The following is a 9,230-nucleotide window of genomic DNA, read 5'->3' on the forward strand; positions in this document are numbered from 1 at the left end:
CCATAGGGCCTTTTAAGATTTCATTTACTCTAAGTAAGTGACCCTCTTCCTCCATCTCCCTCCCACTTGGCAAATCCTAGTTATCAACGAATCCTATCTGTTATGGGTTGAACTGTTTGTTATATGTCCCCCCAAAACTCATATATTGAAGCCCTAATTCCGAGTATCTCAAAATGTGACTATATTTGTAGACAGGGTCTTTAAAGAGTTGATTAAAATGAGGCCGTAAGGGTGGGCCCTAATGCAATCTGACCGGTGCCTTTATAAGAAGAGGAAATTTGGACACACAAAGAGACACCACGGACGCAGGCACACAGAGGAAAGACCATGTGGGGATGCAAAAGAGGGAGCATCTGCAAGCCAAGGAGAGGGCTCAGAAGAAGCCAAACCTGCTGATACCTTGATCCTGGACTTCTGGCCTCCAGAACTGCGAGAAAATGAACGTCTGTTGTTTAAGCCACATAGCCTGTGGTATTTTGTTACGGTAGTGCTAGCAAATTAATACACATTTGCAGATTTTGGATTTACCAAGCCTCCACAATTGCATGATTTTTTAAAGTCTCTCTAGACAGATAGATAGGTAAACAGATCAACCTATACAGAAGGATATACATATCTATAAATATACATAGATCTTTCTTCTACCTCTTCTCTCTCTCTTTCTGTATCTCTATCCCTATCTATTTATCTATCTCTATCAAGAGTCCTCCTGGTGTGTGTTCTCAGGACACCTGCATGCTTTCTTTCAGCACATAGCACCCCTGGGATTGAACGGTTACATCTGTGATTATGTGGTCACCTTCCATCTCTCCAGTCAGAGAGTGACATCCTGAAGTGAAGGAGCAGCTCTGTTGCTCACTACTGCACCCCAAGAACCTATCAGGGTAAACATGGAAGACCCACAGTGAAGTCATAAGTTCTTATCATCCCTTTGGTCTTATAATGCACAAGAAAATTGAAAGAACAACATCTTTTTGTAGAGATGATTAATACCTTCATCGATATGAACAATGTATTCATCAATCCTCAGTCTGTTGTTTTAAGCCAATATTTCACTGAGCTTATATGTTCGATGGGAGATAATTTTGACTCCAAACCCCCTATTATTATGGCTCCTTGTACCTTAAAGTCATACAGGTATATTCAATATAAGCTGAGTGGGCAAGAGATGGAGCAGCTGTGATTGACAACAGTGACAACAGACTTTGGAGCAAGAAGCAAGGTCGGGGGGTGGGGGAGTTTGCAGATTGGATTCTGTATTTAGTATTTCCAGGCAAATAAATTCTATCACTTCTGTGAGTCTTAGCTATGGTATGCTTCGGGGCATGACATTTGAGCCATGATTTTTTTTTAGTATTTTTAAATTTTGGATTGAAAACTTCTGATTCTTAAATAAAAATAATTTTATTTTTTTAATTTCTGTGGTAACGACATGGCACAGGGGAAATGCACCAATGTGGCAATTAATAAAGAATAGTCCAGCTGGCACTAATTGTACACCTTTCCTGGATATCTTACTTCTCACCACCTCTGTTTCCCCAACTCTAAAATGTCTGTTACAATGAGGTAACTTAGATATCTCTAAAGACCTCCTCCCGTAATGGTAACTTGTGACTGAGCAATCAACTCACCTGGCAGGTTAGGTGTCCAAAAAGACCAGTGTCTTCCATGCTGTGTCTTCCAGGATTTTTCAGAAAGTATCTCCAACAACTCTCTCTCTCATTTAAGTATTTCTTGGCGGGGGGGGGGGGGGCGGGCGGGGAAGGCGGGGAACACAATTATGAAGAAGCTACTATGTCCTGGTACTGTGACAGATGCTGGGAAAAACGATGATGAACAAGAAGCTTCTGTCCTCCTGGACACAGGGGAGCCAATGTGAGCTTCCTTTATTGCGTGATGAGTGCTCCGGCAACAGAAGCCCTGGGTATCACCAAATTCACATCCAGGAGCCTCCCCTAATACTGTGTGGAGAGGAATCAGGGAAATATTATTGGAGGGAGTGAAGTCTACTGAGACCTAGAGGATGAATAAGACTTGTCCAGGTAAAAGGATAGGAGTTGGGGATGGTCACGTGTGAGGACACATTCCAGGCAGGAGTCCAGCCACACTGAGCTCCTCCCTGCTCCCTGATCCGTGCTGTCTCAGTCCATCCAGAAGCTCTGCCTCTTCTCTCTGTTGATCCACATCTCACCCATCTTCCAAGGCCTGAGTAAAATACCATCCCTTTTGGAAGCCTTCTCTGATACCCCAGATGAGAAGTCAGCTCTCTCATTACTTGAATCCAGAGACAGCCTGAAAGACCATCCCTCCCATCCCCAGTGATGGGTCACTTTTTGCAAACCACATAAAACTGAGCCCTGAGACATAAACGTGCATTCAACAAAATAACAGTACTGGAAAAAATGACTGAAAATAATTTATATCAGTAGTACACGCTCTCTGGAAAGTACAAAATGAAGGAGACCACACAAATACACAGCAATTTCTTGTTTTAAAATCCTCTTTTCTCATGTTTAATATGCTTCATATCAACTAGTTTCTACCAAAAACATATCCAACTTGGCTCTTTATTCTTTCTGGCCACTTTTCCCTGCTTCAGTAAGTCATTTTCTATCTTTTTCAACATAATAATGGGGGATAAGGGAGAAGAGGTGCTTATACACGTTTCCCCATCACACTTATATGAGAGTTTGTACAATTAATATGTTACCTTCCTCACCAGACCCGTGATTAATGTTTAAGGCGGACAGGTTCCCAGTCTGATCTTTAGAACTTCTACCAACGAAGATCCCCCCGAAACATAATAGTATTCTCTGCCAGTAAAAAGAATATATCCTTTTCTAACCTCTGATTTTTTTCTTATTAGTATTCAATCAATTATTTAGCACTTATTGAATATGCACTGTGACAAAGTATATCGTGGGGTCTTCTTACTCAGGCTCAAAGGTTCTGTGGTTCCTCCATGTGATGTCGAAATACATAGTAAGAAATACATATCTGGTCTTTGACCCATTCCTGGCACAGAATTCCGAAAAGCCTTGGAATTTCCTAAGTGATGAGATCTAAGGAAGTGTCTTTTGTTATGTTAATGAGTGACTTTTGGAAAGCCCTAGATCACCTAAGAAAGGAAACTGCTTGCTAACCAGGTGATCAGAGGGTAGGAAACTTCAGTCCCAAGCCCTCCCCTCAACACACCTCTGGGGAGGGGAGAGGAGGTGGAGATTGAGTTCAATCCCCAATGGGCAATGATTTAATCAGTCATGCCTATGTAATGAAGCCTCCATAAAAACCCAAAAGGACGGGGTTCAGAGATCCAGGTTGGTGAACACGTGGTGATTTAGGGAGCGTGGAGCACTTGGAAAGGGCACGGAGGCTCCTTGCCCTTCCCTACATCTTGCTGTACGCATCTCTTCCATCTGGCTGCTGCTGAGTTATAACCTTTTATTATACCAGTAACCTAGTAAGTAAAATGTTTCTCTGAGTTCTGTGAGCCACTCTTGCAAATTACTCAAACCCAAACAGAAAGTGGTTGGAACCTCCAGTCTACGGCCAGTCAGTCAGAAGCTCAGGTGACCACCTGGACTTGCGAGCTGCATCTGAAATGGGGGAAGGGGGCAGTCTTGTAGAACTGAACCCTTAATGTGTGGGATCCGATGCAACATCCAGGCAGATAGTATCAGAGTTGAGCTGAGTTGTAGGACACCCAGCCGGTGTCAGAGAATTGCTCAGTGGTGTGGGGAAGCCCTCCACATGTTGGTAATCAGAATCAGAATCATTAGTCTCCAAATACAAAAGTAAATTTTCAAAGGACGTACCTTAGGAAAGACCTTCATCCATGCTTCTTAACCTTGCTACTGTTAAAAAAGAAACAGCAGACCCAAAATGGAGTCACTTGTGCTAAGCACCACATCAGTAACCCAAGACTTAATATCTAACCTGATGGCAGCTTCAGCCTCTCCCAGGAATGTGACCTTTAACCAGTTAATCTGAGTTACCTGGTCAGCACTAGGGAGGTAATCTGCCTGACAGACCCCTTCTGTCCGCCATAGAAAGGTGACCTTCTTGAAACTTGCTAATTCACTCTTTGCTAGAAACTTTCTTTTCCCATCCCCTTCTGCCTTTCATTTTGCATAGCTCCTCGGAGCTACGTTCTATTTGCTAGATGGGATACTGCTCTATTCATGAGTCACTGAATAAAGCCAATTAGATCTTTAAATTTTCTCAGTTGAATTTTGTTTTTTAACAGTAGTGTGCTACAGAATTGCTTAGAAAAATGAGCTACTGTTGTCAAAGTCTATATAGTTAGGTTTGCACAAGGGGAAAGTCTTCTCTTCAGCATCAGTCTGTGTCTTTGGATACTGCTAGACATCTTACAAATTCAGGCCACTGATCAGAAGAAAAATCTGAAAAGATTTAGTAAACGCCTTAGGAAAAAAAATCAAAAATCCCCACCTCTGGAGAAACAGCCCAGCAGGAGGCCTCATAGCCAACAGGTCAATAGATCATCTTTGTACACAAAGCAGGGCTTTTTTCTGACTCAGGATCTCAGAACTCCCCAGAAGGGACCAAATATCAGGCCCATGAATAAAGCTACTATATAAACACAGAAAAACTGTGACCCATAGTTTAAGAAGGAGTTAAAGGTATTTCCTTGAGAATTAAGCAAACAATAAATCTTCTCATTCACAAGAATGACCCATGTTCTCTCACCCTTGCCATCTATGCAATTTTTCTCATCCAGTATAAAAACAATTATCCAAACTTATGCTAGAAATATTAAGAGCTGGCCTGCCTGTTTCAAAATTGCTCCCATGAGAAATCTACACAGCAATTCAGGATAGGCTATGAACGTGATTGGATTAATTTGAATGCATCAGAAAAATTTCAAGTGGGGAAACATAAAAATTCTGATGGATATTATTCCCAGGAATGCTCTTAACATATCAGAGCTACCATATGAGTACTGAGATACTGTGATAATTCACTAAATGGCCTGAAAGTGTTCATAGTAAATTAGCACATAACTAATACATAAACACATATAACGTATTTATTATTTAACTCTCAAATCCGTATTAAGGGCCTAATGAGTTGGCAGGGTTTAGGTGCAAGGAACCTGGGGGTGAACAAGCAGACAAAATCCTATTCTCATGAGCATACATTCTAGAGAGAGAGGATACACTTTTATACTGTCAAGATGGTAATAAGAGGTATGAAGAAAAAGAGGGAGAAGGTGGGAAGGGAGGGGTGACGGCTGGGGCAGGGTGGCCATTTTAGATAGGGTAGCCCAAAAAGCCTCTCCAGGAAGTTTCATTTTAACAGAGACCTGTGAAACTGAGAGGACAACCCATGAGAGACCTGGAGAAAATGTCCCAGATAAATGTGAAAGTCCTGGAATTAGGGTGAGCTTAGCGGTCTAGGATGATGTCATGGAAAAAGGATAACTACAAAAGGCAGTGTGGAGAAAAAAAGACCTTTGGAAGGGAGGGAGGCAAGAGCTTAAGATGCCAACGGGTTGGATGGATCATTCTTGTAGAGGCTGGAGTCACCAAGAACGATAAAGATGGGACAATGGGAGAGAACTATTAAACTGTTTAAATTGTCAATGAATGGGAGCAATGAGGAAAAGGGGGAAATGGTCTATCCCCAAGCTCTGGTCCAAGATTATGGGAAGTAATGTCCTCAAAGCGTAGCCAGGTCTCAGAGCACGATGCTGAAGAGAATATTCAAAGAAGAGGATACAAGGGGCTTCCCTGGTGGCACAGTGGTTGAGAGTCCACCTGCCGATGCAAGGGACACGGGTTCGTGCCCCGGTCCGGGAGGATCCCACATGCCATGGAGCGGCTGGGCCCGTGAGCCGTGGCCGCTGAGCCTGCGCGTCCGGAGCCTGTGCTCCGCAACGGGAGAGGCCACAACAGTGAGAGGTCCGCGTATGCAAAAAAAACAAAACAAAACAAAGAAGAGGATACAGGAGATTTTGTTGATGATCATGAGTCTCATATATGACACAGGTAGAAAGGTTTGGGGATTGAAGGAGCTGTGGAAAATCAAAATAAATTTGGGAATTTACTGAGTCATACATACCATTTGGGGGCATAAGAACCACAAATGTCAGAATTCCATAACCTTCTATCTCATGATAATGGAAGATATTAGAATGGATAACAATAAATAGCCATTTAGACAGTATGCTTAAAAGATGAAGGATTCCAATTTCTTGCATTTTTCTCTTTACCCCAAGCACAGAATTTAATTGATATCCAGCTTTATTAGCTTCTCTAATATAAATTTTAGAGGTTGACATGTTATCTCAGTGGACCTTGAGATTTCATATTTCAGATAGCAGCCTCATTTCCAATTGATAGAAATTTTAGGAGCTGAAAGATAAAACTGACTCCTCACACCCCAACAGCACGTGTCAACTTAGCCAGGAGAACCTCTCCAAGATGCCTTATATTGCAATGCCAAGGGCACATCACCCAAATGCACTGACTTTTCTATTTTGGTGAACAGAAGGGGGAAACATCACCATCAAATAAGATAATATGATGAATATTCCTGGACTACACACGTACTTTGTGAGTCCTGGAGCTCTAAGTTTCTTGACTTAGCTGAAGCCTCAGAAATTGGTTGGAACTCAAGTTGGGTATGTAACGTGAAATGGGTCAAGCTTCCCCCTCCCTCAGTGCCTCAAATATGTTGTTCAAACCGATTCAGCTTAAATTGCAAAGTGAGTTTGCTCTGCCAAGATCACAAGGTTCACGCTTCTCCTTTAAACTTCAAAGATAGTTATTGACAGTGTGTGAGGAGCCCAGGTCCTTATCTCCAATTGTTTCATTAAGGGATTTCATCCTTTGCAGTGGAGTGCACTGAGCTTCTGCCACAGTTAGGAAAATAAAGACAAAGAGTAGAACAAACAGAAGGAAAAGAAAATAGAAATAAAAACTTATCAATACAGCCATGAAGTAATGAGGAAAGAGGGAGAAAAGCGTAAGAAGAAACTAGGGGTCATTTTACAGGGCAGGTGGTGCCTCTCAAGTAATACAATTAATGATTTACTTCATGCTGCATATTACTCTGCTTATAGTGAATTATGAGGCTTGTTTCTGAGCATCACTATAAAGGATTCATTAGCAAAGAACTTCATACACACACAGCCTGAACCAGATAGGATGCCTATGAAGCTTTTTCCTTATGCTTATTGAAATCTGTTAATTCACTATCAGGAAAAAAGGGTAGAAAAAAATCCATTTAACTTCGCAGTTAACATAAGGATAGTTTTGTGGGCTAACTATAATTATTTTGTACACAGATATGTGCCATGATATCCTCATTTCTGTCTCTCCTGAAACAATATAAACACATCTAGGTAGAATGCCTTTTTGTATGATAAATGGTGTTTTCTCCCTGTTTTTTCTACCATTGCCTTTGCCCATTCAGAATCCTTGCCACCAGTAGAGGTTTTGCCAAGGATTTCTGGAAAGGACCATGTTAACAGCGACTATGGACATCTCAGCAGTAACCAATATGGAGAGGAGACCCAGGGGAAACCTTAATTTGAGGATGAATATCCTGCCAGCTTGAAAGCACAGAAATTCAGTCATAATATGTTGATCTATTGATAACAAAGAATCTTTTGAGTTTGTGTCCTAATATCCATAATATACATATCAGTTTCTCTGTAAATGTGTATAATATGCACACACACACACACTACATTTGTGTTTTATCATAGAAGACTGTCCTGGAACTGTAGACACCAAACTGCTAACGAGGCTACTTTTGAGGACAGAGGTAAGAGTGCAAGGGCAAGAAGAGGAAAGGAAACTTTGATTTCGTTGCATTTCTTATTTTTTTGATCAAAAAACTACAATAGGCAGTTATTACTATTACAATTTCTAAGAGAAAAAGACTCATGAACATTTCATACTCATTTTCATTTATAATCCAATAGGTTCTCCAACTGGCTTGAATTTCTTGGTGGTTACTAGGACAAGGTGTTGGACTTCTCAGGAAGTGTGGTCCTGAACCACAGCAAACAAGCAAGAGTCACTCTCAACTCAACTACTTAGACTGGGGCCCTGTTCCTTCCTCCTCTCATTTTTTCCTCCCTCCATCTCTCCTCCCTTCCATTCATTTGTTTTTTACAGCTTTACTGAGGTATAATTGATATACAAAGGACTGTACACATTTAATGTGTACAATCTGATGAGTTTGAACTTATGCAAACACTCATGATACCATCACCACAATCAATATAACAAGACATATCCACCACCTCCCAGCGTTTCCTTGCATCCCGTTGGTTTCTTTTGTTGTCACTGCTGTTGTTTTGTGGTGAGAACACTTAACAGGAGATCTATCCTCTTAATAAATTCTGAGGTGCATGATACCATATTGGCTGAAGGCACTATGTTATACAGCAGATTTTTACACTTACTCCTCATCTAGTATAACTGGAACTTTCCTTAAAAGAATTCAGTACCATTACAGTAACCACTCCAATATTTTAATTTAAAACCTAAGTCATTTCAAAGGAAACAACAAATCTTCTCATTTAATAGTGAATGAGGGCCCCTCATGGGCCTGGACAACTTGAAAGGTACTAGGCATACAGAGCCATGCAAGACTGACTCAGTGATGTGTCCCTGCTCTGATGGAAATCACATTCTACTAACAAATCTGGGTTAAAAATTTCTGAATTCGAAATAGGAAACTTCTAGAACAAAAAGATGTGCTTATCAGAACTTGCTGAATTTTGCTTCCATGAATGGAAAAAGTAGGCCTAGGATGTCTGCATGGTACATGTCAATCTATTTGCTGCCAGAGCAAATTTTGCCTTTTATGCTCCAATCAATGTAGCCATGGCCTCTGTTCATACCCTAACCACAAAGGCAGCACTATGCTGGTACATGAGGGTGGCTGTGGACTGGTGTGGGGCTGGCTGGTGGCCTAAGAAGTAGCCTGACTGAAAGAAAAGTATACTGCGCTTCCCTGGTGGCACAGTGGTTGAGAATCTGCCTGCCAGTGCAGGGGACACGGGTTCGAGCCCTGGTCTGGGAAGATCCCACATGCCACGGAGCAACTGGGCCCGTGAGCCACAATTACTGAGCCTGCGCGTCTGGAGCCTGTGCTCCGCAACAAGAGAGGCTGCAACAGTGAGAGGCCCGCGCACCGCGATGAAGAGTGGCCCCCATTTGCCACAACTAGAGAAAGCCCTCGCACAGAAA

Source organism: Mesoplodon densirostris, chromosome 19 (assembly GCF_025265405.1).
Source record: "Mesoplodon densirostris isolate mMesDen1 chromosome 19, mMesDen1 primary haplotype, whole genome shotgun sequence".
Taxonomy (NCBI): Eukaryota; Metazoa; Chordata; class Mammalia; order Artiodactyla; family Ziphiidae; genus Mesoplodon; species Mesoplodon densirostris.